At 45.9% G+C, this 19,028-nt stretch overlaps 2 protein-coding genes across 12 annotated transcripts in view; both read left to right on the top strand.

The window, feature by feature from the left end:
* The window catches only part of ATG7 (autophagy related 7), a 350,121-nt gene that overhangs the window by 57,224 nt on the left and 273,869 nt on the right, over positions 1 to 19,028 (top strand). The gene's annotated exons all lie outside the window — the stretch shown is intronic.
* The window catches only part of HRH1 (histamine receptor H1), a 97,290-nt gene that overhangs the window by 74,369 nt on the left and 3,893 nt on the right, over positions 1 to 19,028 (top strand). For 4 of the 10 annotated variants that reach the window (XM_014835625.3, XM_014835645.3, XM_044754627.2 and 1 more), the window contains one exon: positions 15,577 to 15,640. The exons of 4 other annotated variants lie outside the window; for them this stretch is intronic. The gene's annotated coding sequence lies outside the window, so the exon portion shown is untranslated. Of the gene's footprint in view, positions 1 to 13,741; positions 13,913 to 15,576; positions 15,641 to 19,028 lie in introns of those variants that run through there. 2 more of the 10 variants (XM_044754624.2, XM_070493106.1) reach the window with 2 other exon arrangements.

Genomic DNA, 19,028 nt, shown 5'->3' with positions numbered 1-19,028 from the left:
AGGAAGGTTACTTCTAAAGATCCCCTCCAACCAATAAATCCTGTCCTGTGAGGCCCCCTCAGCCTAGCGTGCTGTAAGCAGCTGCTTGGTTTCTTATTTACTTATAATTGTGGTAAAATAGGCATAACATGAAGTTTACTATTTTCACCATTTTTTAGGTGTACAGTTCAGTGGCATTCAAGTACATTTGCATTGTTGTGCACCATTGCCACCATCCATCTCCAGGACTTTTTTCATCTTGCAAAACTGAAACTCCGCCCCCATTGAATATCCCCATTGAACACCATCCCCATTGAACTCCCCCTCCCCCTCCCCCAGTCCCTGGCAACCACCTCTCTTTCTGTCTCTGTGAACTTGACTCCTCTGTGTGTGAGTGGAATCAAGTATTTGTCTTCTTGTGACTGGCTCATTTCACTTAACGTAATGTCTTCAAAGTTCATTCATGTTGTGGCATGTGTCAAGATTTCCTTCCCTTTTAAGGCTAATAGTCCGTTGTATGGATATACCACATTTTGCTTATTCATTCAGCCATTGTTAGACACTTGAGTCGCTTCTACCCTTGGCTATTGTGAATCATGCTGCTGTGAATATGGGTATATCAGTGTCTTTTTAAAATTACCCAATAATCTTCATCAGGAAAGTTCTCTTGGCAGACATTTATGAAAACTATGATTATTTTCCATTTCCATTCTCTGGCTTCCATGATTGCTTTCCTAAGAAGCTAAGTGGTTCCCATGTGATTGTAAATTCCAGGTGTTGTGTGCAAATTTGACTAAAATACTGAAATCTGAAGCTATTTGCCTATCACCCATCCATTTGTTCAACTTCCTCCAAGTTCTCTGCACTGTTTAAATTGCTTATAACCAGTGGAGGTTTTAGTGAGTTCTGGAAAATGGGAAGAGGGAAAAAAATCTGTGGAGAAAAGTAGGATTGAAGCAGGTGCCCATTTAGGAAAAAGATGACAGGCCGCCCGGAAGCAACAGTGGTCTGAGTTTCTGACTGGCGACATGCTGTGTGGCCGGAGCCAACTCATGTACCTATGAAGGCAGAGCAAGTGGTTCTCTGTATCCACTGCAGTTTCAAGCCACTGGGAAGTGTTCACCCTCTGTCTGAAGGACAAGCTCCCCCTTCTGATCAAGGTACTTCACATCCCACCGGTAAGCATGTTGGACACTCGACATAGTTGTCCACATGTGTCAGAAAGAATTTCCCCTTTTCAGAGCCATGCTCTTAAAATGCAGATGTTCCTTAAAGAGAAATCTGAATTTTTGACCTATAAGGACTTTTAGGGTTCGTTCTGCTTTATTGCTATCACACTGTGCTGTGAGGGTCTTCGGGGGAGTCTGAGGCGAAGAGAGGGGGAAGAGCCAAGCACATGGGGCTCTGGATCTCCCACTTCTCCACTCCAACCAGAGCAACCTGCTTTTATCGGTTTGATACAATTTTTTACATGAACCAGTAGCTGCAATACCAAGAAAAGACAGGAAAAGTTTGAAAGCCTCTGATCTATTGCAACCCCCTTGTTTCATGGAAGAGGCCCAGAGAAGTTGAGAGAAGAGCTCAAAGTCACACAGCAAATTTATTCAACAGATATTTTCTAAGCACCCACCATGGGCCAGATGCACAGTAAACAAAGATGAGTGCACAAATCCTGTGCCGTGTGGAGTGCAGCTCTTCTCTCTAGGATAGCCCCTCTGTATGGGGAGCTGTCACTGAGGAAGGAGACAGCCCTCCCCCGACCCACAATATGTTCCAGCCTCATCATCCTCACCCCCACCTACAAGTGGTGGCTGCTCTCTTGTGCTCGCCAAAGGGAACAGACAAGTGTGCTCCTTAGGACATTGTTCCCCGACCATCTCATTTCATCCTTGCCGAAGCTCTGCGAGCTGTGTACCGTTAAAGACAAAAGTAGTCAATGATGCTTCTTGAAGATGGTCAGGCCGCCTTTATTCAGGACATCCGTTGTAGGGTTAGGGACCACAGCAATGGGATTCTAGAGTCGGGGAGAGAAATGGGGCTCAGGTCTGAATATGGCACGGACAAGTGGAATTTATAGCCAAGGAGCAGGGCTGGAGTCAGTGGATGGAAAATGACTGAAAAGAAACATCAGGGGAAAGGAAGGTTCTGGCTAAACTGACCTCAGAGGATTCTTGCCAAAGCCAGGCCAGGGTGATCGCGCACCTGGGGGCTGGTGCTGATGAGGAGCCTGAGCAGGTGTCGGGGCGGGGTTCTGGTGAGGCTGACCCGGCAGGGTTCTTCCTGAAACTAGATTTTACAAGGAAGGGCACAGATGGTGTAGGAGAACATTCAGGAGCCTGACTAAGGTGTGGTCAAGCAAAGAATCTTTGTCAGAACCTAGTGCGTGCTAAGCTGTGCCAGCACCTGAGGCTCCAAAGCTGATTAAGACATGGCTCCTGTTCCCAAGGAACTTGCAGCCCAACAGGGGAGAGCAAAGCTCTGCATGAATGACCACAGCACAGAGTCAGCGCTGAGTGCCAGCAGGAGGGACTGGTAACTTCACCAGCTTGGAGTTCGGGTTGGGGAGAGAGGAGATGCATCCAGCCAGGGGAAGTGGCATTGGAACTGCACCTCTGTTGTCTTCCCAACTTTTAGGTGATGGATTTGGATGTTGGAGTCAGGCAGCCCTTGCTTCAAAGCCCATCTGGGCCAGAAAGCTGTGTGAGCTTGGGCAAAGGATGGGGACAGTCTCATCTGACAAACGTGGGTAATAAGAATAGTTCCTACCTCAGGGGGTTTCAGTGAGGATTAAATGAGATGACGCATGTCCAACTCTTGGCCTTACTAAATGTAGCTCTTATTTCTCGACTTGAGAGCTCAGGTGCTGGTGGGAGAGAAGCATTGCAGACCGAGGCGGTGATAGGCTCGGGGCAGAGGGGAGAGCAGGTTGAACAGGACGCTCATGTGCTAGTGCCAAAAGCATGGAAAGGATGGTGTGCTGAGAAATGCCATGGGAAGGGTGGATCCAGGCGACAGAGGGGGCCCCTCCAATCCCAAACTGAGGACCTGGGTCCCCTGAGCTCAGTTATGAGCTCTAATAGTTTTCTTGTAGATTCCTTAGGATTTTCTACGTACAAAATCATGTCATCTGCCAACACAGATAGGTTTACTTCTTCCTTTCAAGTCTCAATGCCTTTATTTTATTTTCACGCCTAGTTGCTGCTTTTAACTCCTTTTGTGACTTGGTGAGAACCAGGCCTGGTTGGACTCAGAGAGAGGGAGAGACCACCCTTTGGAGGGCATCATGAGGGAGGGTATGCAGGCACAGCCAGGCGAGTGCCAGGTGCCTCTCTCAAGCTCCGATGTGACACAGGCTCCCAGGCATCCCCAACTTGTGAGCAGAGAGGAGAGCGCAGGTAAATGCTTTCCTGCAGCGCTCATAGCTGGAGCATATTTCTGGAACATTCACCGCCTGCTTATTGAGCACCTCCCTGGTTCTTGGAGCTGAGGACACAGAGATGACTCAGACTTAAATGTGACACCCGCAGTCTGATGAAAAGTTTGGTCAATAATCAAGGGATTACAACCCAGCTTGACACAGTTTAGAATAGAGGTCTGTACAAAGTTCAGGAAAACCCTGGAGAAGGAAGCAAATGAACCCTGTCTGGTGGAATTGAGAAAAGCCTTAAAGGAAGTGACATCAGAGCTGATTATAAAGAATTAATTGAATGTCTCGCCAGGCTGAGAGGAAGAGAAGGCATCCCTGGCAGAGGGAACAGCATTTGCAAAGGTAGGAGGCTGTGAAAGAGCCGGGCCTCGTGGGGAAAGTGGAGCATCAGAGGATGAGGCTGCACCTGATGTGGAGTGCAGATGGAAAAGGCTCTTGTATGACGGGGTCAAAGGTTTTACCATATAAACAGAGTAGAACCTGTTTTTGAATGTTTATCTCTTGGGCTTCTGTTGTACTGATTGGAGTCAGGAATGAAGAAAAGAAGGCACTGGGGAAGCTAGGTGCATTTCTGAGAGATGCATGGTGCCCTTCGATAGGTCAGGAAGCTTGGAGAGTGAGTGAGAGAAAGAAAGAGGTCATAACGTGGGAGCCAATGAAAGCTAATGTTTTTAGAGGGGGAAGGGAGATGTGACGGTGAGCTGCTGACACAGGAGGTGGCACTATGGGGTGATAGATGAGGGAGAGGTTCTTTAGGACTTTTTTTTTTTTTTTTTTGCCTCTTTGAGAGTCTTCAGTAAAGATTTAAGTTATTTTCCAACTTTTTTCTTTCTGGATGTTTAACTTGAATTTCTTCTGAATGTGATACTGTGGTTAGATCGGACACAAGACAACCCTGTTTTATTTGGATTATGTTTGTATTGTACATGGGGGGTTATTCTATGGATGCTGTTATGTCCTGACAGCAATGGCAAGCCATTAAAGAGTTTCAGATAGGAGAAAGAGGGGATTGGATTTGTGGCATTAGAAAGAGTATCTAGCTTCTGTGTGTGGAATGGGCTGAAGCGGCCACGGCCAGGATGCGGACGGTCAGTTAGGGAGCTGTGAGAACAGCTGAGAGGAGATATTATCCAAGTCTGCACCAGAGCAGCCGTGGCACAAATGGTCATCGTCTCTGCTCTTCAGTAATGCGTAATGCAAATCTTAAAGCAGGCCTAAGTACGAGGGGACAGCAGAGGGAAGGGAGTCCCCTTTCTCTGGATGATTAAGGTCTTAATCCTATCCCGAGGTCTTGGGTTTTCTTTGTGCAAACACACACCTCGCAGGAGGTTTACTTGAGCAGCTCTGGGCTTTAGTCTGCCTGCTGAGACTCGCCTTCTCTTCCGCAGTGATTGGAGAGATCTAGCCGGGACCACTTTCTTCTTGGTCTCTTGACTCACACCCACCCTCTAGGAACTTTCTCTCTGGGCGTAAATAGAGTCTGTCCTTGCATTTGCTCAAGGAAGAAGCCAGAAGGTAATGTTTGCTGTCAGTCGCTAGGGAGATGATTGCTGTTGGGACTAGCCAGTTCACCTGCAGGACAGAAAGTTCTCGGATGAACTAGGACACAGCCCCGGCTTCCTCTAGGCACGTTGGAACAAGGGGGAGAAGGGCGAGTCTTACTTGTGTTTCCATCTCCAGCAGCTTGGCTGAGCATAACACCTGGTACCGTGCTATTGCTTAATTAATACTTCCTGAATAGATTTGTGAATTGGCAAACAAGAAACCCTGAAAATGGTCACGTGGGTCAGGACTGTGATAAGTTAAAGGTGGAATTTGTTCATTCACTCATTCCTCATTTATTGAGCTCCTCCTACCACTCAGCTTTGGGTTAGGATAATGGTTCACAACCTTGGCTGCATCTGGAGAATTTTCAAAAATCCTGAGACCCAGACCACACTCCAGACCAATTAAATCAGAATCATGGCCAAAAGTGGGACCCAGGCATTGGTGTTATTTTTAAAGCTCCCCATGTGATACCAATGTGCAGCCAAGGTTGAGAACCACCGCGCTAGGTGCTACAGTTATAGGCGAATATCATATTGTCCCTGCCCTTGTAAGAATCAAAGTCTAAGTGAAGGATACCTGAATTCCTTCATTCGTTCATTTATTCATTCAGTAGAAGACAGAGAATTAAATGCCTTAATAGAGATATGGAAACAACACTGTGGGAACCCAGAGGAAGGAATGTTTAGATGTGACTAAAGGATACAGGAAAGCTTCAAAGAGAAAGGAACTTTTAAAGTGGGTTTTGTAAGGTGAACAGAAGTTCATCAATATCTTCCTTCCTCCACTCTTCCTTCCCTCTTTCCTTGCCTCCCTCCCTTCCTTCTCCCTTCCTTCCTCTTTTCTTCCCATATTCTTTATCAACCCCCCCTTTCTCTTTTTTATCCTTCTCACTTTGTTCCAGGCAAGCCATGAAATAGCCCAGAAGGAGACAATAGCAAACAAAAATGAGGTCCCAACCCTCAAGGTACATCCTTTTCCTGGAGTAGGAAATAACATGTGCAGAGCCCCAAAGGCTGAGAGAACCTGGGGTGTTTGGGGACCGTGACTTCATTTTTACTGGACTGTAGTGGGCCAGACATGAAGGAAATGTCATGCCAGCAGCCTAAGGAGTTTGAGCTTTTCCTTAAAGGCATTTAAGAGCCAAATAATTGTATGATGAGATTTAAAATAGTGTTTATCACATTTTAGGTGGTCTCTGAAGTGGCTCTAAATGGTACAGAGATGTGGCATTAACGAATGGTGACTCACACTTGTTTTCGATCCTTCTGCTTACCTCCGGGACAGTCTCAGATTGGCGCTCTAAATTTATGTCTCTTGCCAATTTTAGGAAGTTTTCAGCCATTGTTGCTTCAAGGACTTTTTCATCCCCACCCTCTGTCTCATCAACTTCCAAGATTATGATGACACGATGGTTTGCTCTTTTGTTATAATCTGACAGGTCCCTGGGACTCTGTTCATTTTCTGTTTCGGTCTGTTTCCCTCTGGTGTTCGTACTGGGTAATTTCTGTCTTCTGCCCTCCAGTTCACTGGCCCATTCCTCTGTCCCCTCCATCCTACTGTTGAGCCATACCCTGAGCTCTTTTCAGTTATTGGATTTTTCGGTTCTGGAATTTCCATTTTCTGCTGCTTCTCGTCTTCTGTTTCTTTCCTGAGACGTTCTCTGTTTTCATTTGTTTCAAGTGTGTTCACATCTGCACGTTGAAGCATATTTATGATGACTACTTTAAAATCTTTGTCAGGTAATCCTAACGTCTCTGTCGTCTTGGCATTCGTATCTATTGACTGCTTTTAAAAAATTCAGTTAGAAACCTTCCCATTTTTGATAGGTGATTTTCCACTGAAATGTGGACATTTTAGGTATCATGTTACAGGACCCTGGGTCCTCTTTGGGGCTTCTGTTGTGTCTGGCCATCTGTGACGCTGCTGCTGCTGCAGGGAAGCAGGAGGCAGTGGGGAGAGCCTGCACCACCTCAGCACTTCCAGGTGGGCGTGGAAGTCCAGATGCCCCGCTCAGCTTCTGTGGCACCTGCAGGGCGGGGGTCTCCATTGCGGATGAGCAGGCGGGGAGCTCTGGCCCCCACGTGGCCTCCAGGGATCCCTCCCTGGCTGGGAGGGATGGATGTGCCTCTTACTGCTCCCCTCGTGGCCCCCACTGACACTCGGGGGTGCAGGTTGGGTGCAGGGCTTCTCTCCATCTGATGGGGATGAAAGTCCCAGCTCCCTGCTGGGGGCTGCAGGGACACCACCCTGGCAGGGGGCTTGAGGTGCCTTGTTGCAGCCTGACAGAGGTGGCAACTTGGCTCCCCACTCAGCCTTTGCTGGCTAGGATGGAAACAGGGCTCCAGTGTTTTCTATGGTGTCTGGCTGCAGTAGGGCAGATATTGTCTAGAAGTTTTCTGTTTTGCTAGACTGCCCCTTTCCTGGCTAGACACAGCAGGCATTTGTTGGGGATTTTTTTTTTGTCTGTGCCCCCTGGCTTTTCTGAGTTGCCAGCTTCTTCATCGCAGACTCTCAGATACATGTGGCCAAATGAAAGCCCGGGGAACTCAGCGCTGTGCTGTTCTGCGGGTCTTGGGGTTCCAGCTGGGCTGTCTTTGCCTCTCCACCTTTCAGAGTCATCTTCTGTTTGCTTTAAATATAGTGTCCAGGGTATTTAATTGTACTTAGCCGAAGAAGGAGGAAAGGCATCTGTGCTTCATCTTCCCAGAAACAGAAATCTCAGTAGGTTTTAAAAGCTCCCCAGGCAGCCGACGTTGAGAACACTGGTGTAGGCTGCAAGCTCCATGAGGGCAGGGATCGTGTCTGTCCTCCTCCTATCAGAACATCTGTAACTGACAAAGAGCATCTCTCAATAAAGATTTTTTGGATGGGTGAATGGACTGATGGAAGGAAGGGAGAACGAATGGATAGATCGGTGAATGAAGGAGTCCATGGAGAGCAGAACAGAACCAGCAGCCAGGCTGATTCACACTCACCCATGTCCCCATGCATCCGTCACACTTAGGTGCCTACACATACATTGACACTCACCCAGACCCCAGTTTAGAGACGTCTGGCCTCAGAACCAGTGGGAGGGCTTGACCAGCAGGTGGCGCAGCGGAGCCCCAGGTGTGGCCGGGGCACAGCCAGCCACAGCGTCACTTGACTGAAGGATTCGGAGACATTAAAGAAACTCCTAATTACCTAGGAGCTCCCTCTTGTAAGCATCGCATCTACCTCTCCTTTCTCTTCTGCCAGCTCTTTTATTTACCTCAATATCATAAATAATTTTTTTTTTCCTCAGGAAGAGAATGGCCTGGATAACTTTAGTCTTTGAAAATTCCTTTCTTAAGGCTTAATCTCCAGGGATTTGGAACCAAAAGAAAATAGTATTCATCGTATCCTGAAATGATACGTGTGTGCGCTGGGCCTCGTGTTGTGTGCACTGTCCTTGTCTACTGTTAGCACGGATGTTTGTGCTTCCAATTCCGTGAAACCTTTATTTGAAGTCTTTATTGACTTACCTCTTTCTCACCATAGGGAGAAGGGGGGCAGGGAGGGCGGGAGGGGGAGGGCTCTGAAGCTCATTCAAATGTCTTAGAAGGTGGGGGTCACTTGGGCCTTTAAGAAACTTGCTCTTCAGTGGCCCTTGGGTCTTAGTGCAGCACACGAAGCCCTCTTTGTTCCAGAAGCCTCTGTTTCCACATCTTTAAAATGAGGGCAAAAAGGGTTCCTTTATTGTGAAGTCGGCATCACTGTGAGGATTAAATGAGGCAGCACCGGCCACCTCCCAGCCCAATGCTGGTACGTAGAAAGTCTTTGAAATGCTGCTTTTCTTTTCCTTCATTGCTTTTCAAGGCCCGAGCGTGAGAGGTCATGGAACGGGGCTTTTTATATTCCTTTTCGTTGCCATTTAGTGATAATTATCCTTCAGCTTCCCTTTTCTGTGCCTAATTTTTAAAATCCCAGCCTGTCACACCAGGGGTAGGAGATAGAAGAAGCAGACAAACAATCAAACGAGTCCAACCTCCCAAACTCGTAAGGCAAATTATAAAGTGAAAGAAGATGGGAGAGGTGCAGGAGGAGAGGGTTATGTGGCTAAGTCATTTCTGTACTTCCGCTTCTGATAAATAACTAAGAATTTGTGTGTAACATCTCACTGTGCCCCTTTTACAAGAAACCATGAGATACATTTTATCTAAAACTTAGTACCAGCTAGAGTTGTCCTTCTGCTAAGCAACTAAATGACACTAGACTCTTGTAATTGATCCTGTTTCCCTCTTTGCTCTGGCTCCTGGGAAACTCAGAGTGAAGTTTGTGGCCCAACACGAGTGGCTGTTTGGGACTCACCCTAGTTTCATCCTTGTTTGTCTAACACTTCTTTATTTTTATTTTTTTAATCCTAGTGCCTGGTAGGTATTTTGGGGAGCAACACTGGTATATACAGAAGTAGGTTTTGAAAACAGAGAGATCTGGAAACCCAGGCAGCCTCTTTCTTAGGCCACGGAATTTTTTTCTAAAAAACTTTATTGAGGTATAATTTACATACCATGAAATTCACCCATTTTAAGTGAATCATGCAATTCAATTATTGTTAGCAAATTTACAGAGTTGTACAATCATTGTCAGAATCCAATTTTAGAACATTGTCATCACTCCCAAAAGACCCTTTCCCATCCCCACCCCCAGGCCCAGACAGCCACCAATCTGTCTTCTGTTTGTGTGGAGTTGTCTATTCTGGACATTTCATATGAATGGAATCAGACAATGTGTTGCCTTTTGTGTCTGGCTTCTTTCACTTAGCGTGATTCATGTTATAGCAGATGTTGGTACTTTCTTACTGACAAATAATATTCGATTGCCTGGATATCCCATATTTTGATTATCCACCCACCAGTTGATGAACATTGGGTTGTTTCCTCTTTTTGGCTATTATGAATAATGCTGTGAACATTCATATACCAATTTCGTGTGGACATATATTTTCAGTTCTCTTGAACTATATATCTAGATGTGAAATCTCTGAGTCATGTGGTAACTATGTTTAATTGTTTGAGGAACTGCCAGACTTTTCCACCATGGCTGCACCATTTTGCATTCCCACCAGCAGTATATGAGGGTTCTCATTTCTCCACATCCTCTTCAACACTTATTATCTCTCTTTTTAAATTATGCTCATCCCAGTGGGTGTGAAGTGGTACCTCCTTGTCATTTGGATTGCATTTCCCTGATGACTAATGATGTTGAGCATCTTTTCATGAGCTTAGGAGCCATTCCTGTATCTTCTTTAGTGAAATGTCTATTCAAATTCTTTGTTCATTTTTAAATTGGATTCTTTGTCCTCTCCTTATTGAGTTGGAAGCGTTCTTCATCTATTCTGGATACATTAGATATATGGTGTATCAGATATATCATATAGAGATATTTTTCCCATTCCATAGCTCTTCACTTTCTCAGTGGTGCCTTTTGAAGCACAAAAGGTTTTTAATTTTGAAGTCCAATTTAGCAATTTTTTTCCTTTCTTGGCTGTGCCTTTGGTGTCATATCTAAGAAATCTTTGCCTAACTCAAGGTCACAAAGCTTTTTTCGTATGATTTCTTCTAAGAGTTTTAAGAGGTTTAGCTCTTACATTCAGTACCATTGTCACCTGTGAGTTAATTTTTGTGTATGGTGTGAGAGAAAGGTCTAAATCCATCTTTTTTGCACATGGACATCAGCTGTTGCAGTGTGTAAATCATCGCATTTGTCTGCTGCCTCCCCCTCTCCCTTCCTCCACTTCGGCATGCCTGGAGATGAGCAATGCTGCCCCTCGGTGGCTTCTTCAGCCCCCACCTTCCCATCACTTCAGTTCAGGAGACCAACAGGCTGTCTTGAAAGCACAACCCCAGCTCCAGCTTTCCAGAAGAGAGAGTTGGGCTGATGGGCCCATTTGGGGGCGGATGACGACCTCTGGTCCAGTCACAGGTGCCCCGGGGTGGGCGTTACACAGTTTAACTATGGCTGCCAGGGCCCACCCTTAGGTGGATGCTGCATCTCAGAGAAAGAGGCTTGTTGTGAGCTGGGCAAATACTCTAAAAGTCGTCCGCTCTGGGGTCGTTACCTCATCTTCCGTACTCTGGATCCCCCTGTGAACTAGCTTGACATTTGCAGCTCAGGGCTCACAGGTCATGTCCCCAAAATTGGTTCTGCTTGACCTGTGTTCAAGTGTTCAAGAAAACAAATGAAACAGTTGAATAATTAACAACATTTAAAAACTAAAAGATTTCATGTAAAAATCCAGTTTTTGTGGTTCATTTAAAAAATAGGCAGATCTGGACTTGCAGCAGTTGGTGGCATCTGAGTGGCAGCTGTCCTCTTTGGACAGAGAATATACTTGTCAGCTTGCCCCAGTCCCCATCACGCCTTGTTCTACACACGGCCCCCTGTTCTTATTAATTTTTCCTCTCTGACTCTGTAGACTTTGGAATGTGTACCTCCACCCCCAGAAGAAGCTTCGGGGCCACTGTCTGCCCACAAGGTCCCCTACCCAGAGGCTGACTCTTAACCCAGCCCTGCCCTAGATTCTAAGTCAGCCACATTCCTACATCACTGCACTCATAATGGGATTTTGCTATTTGCAATCTGCTCTCTGCACCGCTGCCAATGGCACTGATAAACCTGGATGTTTTATGGAAATTATGCCCTGGCCAGACTCAATGACAATACACAATCCTTGGGGCACCCTTATGCATGGCGCCTCTTTCTTCGGAATTAGAGCAAAGACATCAATGTTCTGACTTACTTGACGGGAATAACCATCCAATACAAATGAGGCAGACGGTGGAGCAGTTTGGAACGGGGAGTGGTGGGAGAGGCAGTTCAGATTATAGCAAGAAAGAAATCCCAAACTTTCACTTTTTACTGTAGAAAATAAAAGGTGTGCCAAGAATGTGGAAGACATTTCTTTTTTAAACATTTTTTTGATGGAATAAGTCTGTTTTATTTTGTTTTTTAAAATGAGTGCAGCTAGTTCTTGTTTTGCCTATTATAAAACTAAGGCATTCTCATTGTTGAAATTTTGGGAAATACAAAAGATAAATCTTTATCTTATCTTGATCATCCACTACCCAGAGGAAACCACTGTTAATATAAGATAATAGAAATTCACTCTCGCTCTAAGCCTGTTAACAGAATTGACATCATCCTGTACAAACAATGTCTGTTGTAAATTTAATTTCCTGATAAACATTCTCATATCATTACTGGCACTCCATAAATGTGATTATCGATGACTGCATGATATTCTCTTCTGTAGCTATCCCATAATACATTTAGTTCCCAAATGTTAGACTATTTCCTTTTATTTCCTATCATATATAAATGTTGCAGTAAGCATCTTTGTACATAAATCTTTATTCATGTTTTGGATTACCATGAAAGAAATGTCTAACAATAAAGTTTCCAGGAAAAAGTAGAAAAGTTAGCTGAAATGTATCAATATTCATCAATAGAATAAGTCTTTTCTCAAATTTCTGTTGGTTTAAACATCTTTTTGAAAAATATGCCCACACCTTCTGCATTTAGGTCCCTTTTGCTGTGTGTTCTGCTGTTCTTTATCCACGTGTGTCTCATTTTTTCAGAGGTCATCCAGTAAACTTCTGTTAAGCATCTGTCGTGCGCCAGCCTGGTCCCAGCACAGGAGAATGGCAGCGAGTGTAAAGGTGTGGGCCCTGCCGTCAAGGTGGTCACGGGCGTTGCACTTCAGAAACAGAAATTGTGGACACACGCCATGCCTTAGAGGTGCTCCCTGTTTAGTTGGGGAGAATCAGCCAAACAAGAATGCTAAGATAAGTGATGGCAAGGGGAGTGTTAGAAGTGTTGTGGGCACACAGAAGGAGGAGCAGCGAAGAGCTTCAAGACAAAAGGGTGCTCTGGGCAGGGGAAACAGCACAGGCCAAGGCATAGAGATGTGAAAGAGCCGCGTTACATCTTGGCCCCAATGTGCCTTTCCAGACTTGTCATTCTGCGCTCCAGTTACTTCCAGTGATTCCCTCCCAATTCCTCGAACGCAGCTCTGTGCTTTTATTCTTTCTTTTACTCATCCTTAAATTCCTCTCCCTTCCTCTCAGTCAACTTCTACTCATCCTTCAAGGCCCAACTCACACGTCGAGGCTTCTCTGATGTCCTTTCTGACATCCGCACTCTACCCTGGGAGCGGCTGTTCCTCCCTCCTCTCTCCTGCCACCTGCTTTGAGCTTACCTCAATCATCACACTTGTCCCAGCTGTACAGAATTTTTAATTCAATTTTTTAATCCTCTTTGTTTATCTTTTGTTTTCTTCTCATTCTAATTGACAAACTCCTTGAAGTCAGGGGCAGTGTATCAGTTAGGATTCAGTTTGGCTATGTGTGATAGAAAACCCAAGCTAACCCGGAGGTGGAGAGTCCTGGCTGGTATGGCAGCTGCATGGTCATCAGAGACCTCAATTCCTGCCAGGTTGCTGCTTTACCTTCCTCATTTTGTGGCTTCCTCTTGCCAAGACGGTTGCTTAAACTCTATACATCCTATCAACATTCCAGCTACCCAGAAGAAAGAAGGGCCAAAGAAAAGAACACATCCTCCCTTTAGGGCTGCTTTCTGGAAGTTGCAAATTACATTTTCATTGGAACTTAGTCACATGATGACATAGTCACCAGCTACCAGGGAGCCTAGGAAATGTAGTCTCTATTCCAGGCGTCTCTATTCCAGGCAGCCGTGTACTCAGCTAAAAAGCAGAAGTCTGTTGCAAAATAGAGGAGAACTGATATTAGAAGACAATTAGCAATTTCTGCCACAGTGGAAAACAAGGAGAGGTCAAGGATGATTGCTCTGATCCAGCCTGGGCTGGCTGTGGGATCATGGTGTCACTCACCAAGAAATGGAAGAAAATAACAGCTGCTGGTAATTGAACACTTCCTGTATGTCAGGCACTGTATGAGATGCTTTGTCCACATTTCAAAGGTGAGTGAAACTGAGACTTGGTGAGGTGAGAGATCTCGCCCAGCTAATAAGGCAGAAACAGGGTTAGAGCACAGTTTACTGCTTTACAAAGCCCGGGTTCTTAACTGCTGTTCTATTTTGCCAGCCAAATGAGCTCCAAGCCTCCTATGGACCAGCGTTGCTGAAATGGGAGGGAGAGTGGAGAGGGTGAGGCCACTGAGAGCAGCATTTGGTATATAGCATCTCTCCAAACCCTCCAGTTCCTCTTGCCTCCCCTCCCTGGCTGTCAGCAGAGATCCCTGCCCATTGGTGTCTGTTATCTAAAACCAGTGTCTGCAAGTTTTACTTAGGTAAATAATTGTCATTGGGAAAGCAGGAGTATTTCTAATTTGGAATCAGATCCAGGCCACCTCTTGTTGCGTACCTCCCATGACAGGGAGCTTACTATCTCTCCAGGTAATTCATTGCATTGTTAGATAACATCTATTTTTAGAAAGTTCTTCCTTACCTTGAGCTGAAAGCTGCATTCTTTGGCAGTTCAGGTGCATATTCTTCAGTTAGATCAGTGGTTCTCAACTAAGGATCTTCTTGACCCCACTGGCAATGTATAGAGATATTTTTGGTTGTCCCTGGGAATGCGGGGAGGGTGGTACTGGCATCCAGTGAGTAGAGGCCAGGGATGCTGCTAAACATCCAACAATGTACAGGACAGCCCTTTGCAACAAAGAATTATCCAGCTCAGAACGTCAATAGGACAAAGGCTGAGAAACTCTGAGTTAGATAGACCAAGGTTTGATTCTTGGCTTCACCATCTGCTTCCTAGCCGTGTGACCTGGGGTAAGTTGCTTCCCCCTTCTGAGCCTGAGCTGACTGCTTCTTCATTTCTACCTGGGGGATCATTGGAAGACCTCCCTGTGGGCTTGTGGTGGGCATTTAATAATGGATACAGCTTTCCCCCCGCTATCTGAAAGTTCTTTATATGCCACTTCGCTTTTATGAAAGACCTATGTTAGTACCTGTTTTCGCTAACCAAAAGAAATCTGAAGAAGATTTTCATTTTTACGGGAAAAGCGAAAACAGTGTGCAGCATCAGTCTTGCAGTGAGCTGTTATAGGGACCGGCGCGCGCATGGGCGGCTCCGCATCAGGCCGCCAGCTCCGAGCCGTGGGAGCATCTGGGCTTTATCTCCATTTATTGTGATGAGTTATTTTTTGGGTGGGGGAAGGCTAAACTATTTTTCCCATATAAATTACTGGTAATTGCTTGTTCGCTTGACGCCGTTTGGGGCTTCCGAGAAGTTTCGGAGGAACACAGCGCTTCTGGAGAGCAGGGCCTCCCGTGGAGGAAGAGCCCAGGGCTCGGCTCAGTCCTGTCGTGGCTGCTCCTGTCACCGTCCTACGATGTGCAGGAACCTGACTTTGTCTGTTCATTTGCTGGCACAGGACCTGACTGGATTAGATGATTGTCTCTCTAGGAAAAGTCCCGCTGCAGCTAATGGTTTTGGAATGGAGCCATTGCCTTAATTCAAAAATGATGGCTTGCTCTACACGAGGCTCTTAAAGAAAAAGGGTCCACTTCTGCTTGTTACCAAGTCACCCAGGGTTAGCAGAGCTTTCACACCCCTGTCTCAGCTGATCCTCCCCACAGCCCGGGAGGGAGGTAATAATATTTTCCCTACTTTACAGGTGGGGTAATTGGAGTCCTGGCTGTTTACCCAAGCTCCACCCAGCCCAGCAAGCAAGAGCCCGGGTGAGACCTCTCTCCCTGCGTCCCCGCTTCTCTAGGGACCCAGTGCTGTAAAGAACCTGCCTTTCTTCCCGGGATGCCCTGTCCCAAGGTCCTCCGCTGGCTGCTAGCTTCCATTCTCCCCAGAGCACACCGTCTCCTCAGCACCATCTCTGTTGGCTTGGCCTTGACCCTAGAGAGCCCCGTGGGGCTGAGTAGCCTGGGGGGCATGACCTCCCGCATAACGTGAGGTGAAGGGAGGATCCGTGTCCCCAGACACCTCCCACACTCTGCCAGTGCACCTGACTTTCCTTTGGCATTTAAAGAGGGAAAACCATTCATGGATCTGTTTTTCAAAACGCAGATCCCGAGGGAGGAGAAAGGGCCTCACATGAGTTATCATCGCACTGAGCAGGGCCTGCAGAGAGATTGGGTGAGACGTAGAGGGACCAGGGCCGGCATCCTGAGCCACCTGGGCTCTGTGCTCAGGAGGGCCCTGCACTTGGCTTAGTGTTCTGCTGTCACCATCTCGAAATTCGTAATAATTTAACATTTTTTCATTTTGCTCTGGGCCCCACAAATTATGCTGCTGGTCCTGAGTGGGGCGTGAAGGAGATGCTTTGGTGGCGGCTCCTGCTGCCTCTTGGCCGTCCTCCCCCATGTGGCCTGCTTCTTGCGGGCTCAGGGCCGGGTCACAGCTCTCCCTCAGGCCTCTTCCTCCCCCTCCTCCTTTCAGGAGGCAGGTGCCAGGTGCCATGTGCATGCAGCACAGGTGCTGGTGCCTTTCCCAGGATGCTTCTTCTGAATCCTGTGGCTTCTGAGGACAAAAGTGGATTTTCTTGCTCCCAACACAGATCACTGAGCTGAAAAGGAAGGTTTCACCAGTAAATATGAGTTGAATGAGTAAGTTCTGAGCTGAGATTCTTCAGAACACCCTCACTTGTGTCTCACTCATTCATTTGACAAATATTCTGTGGACCTTTTGCTTTTATCTTTACACAAAATAACATGTTCAAGCTATGAAGGAGAAAATGTGATAAAGAACCGAGCTTACGGCGATAGGCACGGAAGGTAAACTTAGGCTATAGTAATTTTCACCAACATTTTCTTACGGAAACTATCAATGAAATAGGAAAGTTGGAAGCATTGTACAGTCAATACCCATATGCCCACCGTCTAGGTTGTAAATTAATGTTTTGCTCTTTTTGCTTTACTGTATCTCAATTCATTTATCCGTTCTTCTATCCAACTTATTTTTTGATTCATTTCAAAGTAAGTTGCAGACATCAGTAGATTTCACCTCTAAACACTTAATATGGGAAACTAATTTTCAGTTCAGTGGCCTCAATTCAATCAGAACAGCTTTTCTTTTTTAACCACAAAGGAAAAATATATAGATTTTTATATAAAGACAAATAATTTTCTGTCAACTGTAATTGTGGAATGATAAATAGTATATTCACAATGAAAACAAAATTATTGATCCCCATCTGTAAGCAATGAGGCAAAGAGACAAAGGAGAAAAGAGAGAGATTTCCTCAAAGGCAGTGGGGAAAAGAGAGAAACGAGACACTTCTGTAGGAGAGAGAGACTGGCGCTGCCTTGAGAATGCCAAGCTACGGGTGTGTTTTAGGGAACTGCTTCCTCCCAACCAAAACAATAAAAAATAAGAATCCCTGAGATGATACTGCCTTAGCTTTCTTTCCTCCTTCTTGATGTAACTGCGGAAATTCCAGGGGGTTTGGGCTTGTTCAGGGCTGAAGGTGACACTGCAAGTTGTGGGGTATTGGATGTAGGATTGGAGGAAGAGACAGGCTGAAGCTGTCGGTTTGGGGGTTGTCCTCACAGAGGTGATGGCTGAGGTGGATGGTGGGGAGTGGATCAGGCCCCTGAGGCTGACAGCAGAGAGCGACGGACGGGAGCAGAAGGCAGGACTGGGTCACCAGAGGAGAAGTCAGAGGGCTGCTCTGACTGTGGCAGTTCAAAGCTGGAGGAGAACATGGAAAAAAACACCTAAAACAAGACTTTAAAAAAAAGAGATCTAGGGGCCAGCCCGGTGGTGCAGTGGTTAAGTTCGCATGTTCTGCTTCGGTGGCCCAGGGTTCGCCGGTTCAGATCCCGGGTGCGGACTTGGCAAGCCATGCTGTGGTAGCCATCCCACATAGAGGAAGATGGGCATATATGTTAGCTCAGGGCCAGTCTTCCTCAGCAAAAAGAGGAGGATTGGCAGCAGTTAGCTCAGGGCTAATCTTCCTCAAAAAAAAAGAGACCTGGAAAAGCCTTAGAGACCTCCTACCCCATCTTTCAACTTTGACCCAAGAGAAAACGCAAGGTGGAAAGATCACTCAGAAAATTAGTGGCAGAGCTGGGGCAAAATCAGTGCTACCCAAGTGGTGCGTTTTCAACAAACTAACTCAAGGGCTTCCTTCTGCAAGGACCAGGTGCCTTGGGGTCTTGATTTTTATCTCAAAAAAATCATATGAATTTGGCCTTCTAGTTAAGAATTTATCTGGCTTTGTCTTAATGTAAAAATACACTTACTAAATTATGAGAGAGAGTTACACTCTCTGTTAGTGTTTCTCAGTTTTCTTTAAATTCATACCACTTTTTGATGACTATCAAAATCTGACAACCCCTTCTGGAAGCTTTAATACCTACTTCTACCTCCCATCCCAGCTGAGATCACCAATAGCAGGATACAGCCTCTTTTCAGTATAAGCTCACTAGCAAAGAAGGTTTTGTTACAGATTACTTTGCATAGTTTATGTAATGAAAAAAATTCTTTTTAAATATTAAAGTGAAATAATCAATAAAAAGCAAGCCCTGTAGCGTAGTGGTTAAGATCAGCGCACTCTGCTTTGGTGGCCTGGGTTTGCGAGTTTGGATCCTGGGCATGGACGTACACCACTCATCAGCCATGCTGTGGCAGTGACCCACATCGAAAGTAGAGGAAGACTGGCACAGATGTTAGCTTAGGGCTAATCTTCTTCAAGCAAAAAAGGAAGAAGATTTGCAACAGATGTTAGCTCAGGGAGAATCTTCCTCAGGAAAAAAAATAAATAAATATGTTTTCTCAAATAACACAACCCCCTTCCCATTTGAAAAACATTCATCTAAGTGATATACTAGATTTATTTCATGCTTTGTGCACCCTTGTAACCTCCCACATGTCAGTTAGGGGTGGTTGCAGCTGTGAGAAAAAACTCCCACAACAGTGACTTCAGCAAAGAAAATGTTTAATTATTTCCCATAATAACCAGTCTGGAGGAAGAAGATTCCCAGGTCGGTTCAGCAACTCAGTGATAACAGGGCTGGCTCAAGGTTGGTGTCTCAGTGGTTTTCTTGGCATTTCCCTGATGGCCCCAAGATGACTGCCATAGCCCCAAGCATCACTTCCTGTCAGGAAGAAGGG

This window comes from Equus asinus, chromosome 21, assembly GCF_041296235.1.
Source record: "Equus asinus isolate D_3611 breed Donkey chromosome 21, EquAss-T2T_v2, whole genome shotgun sequence".
NCBI classification, from domain to species: Eukaryota; Metazoa; Chordata; class Mammalia; order Perissodactyla; family Equidae; genus Equus; species Equus asinus.
This window is presented reverse-complemented; position numbering and strand designations above follow the sequence as displayed.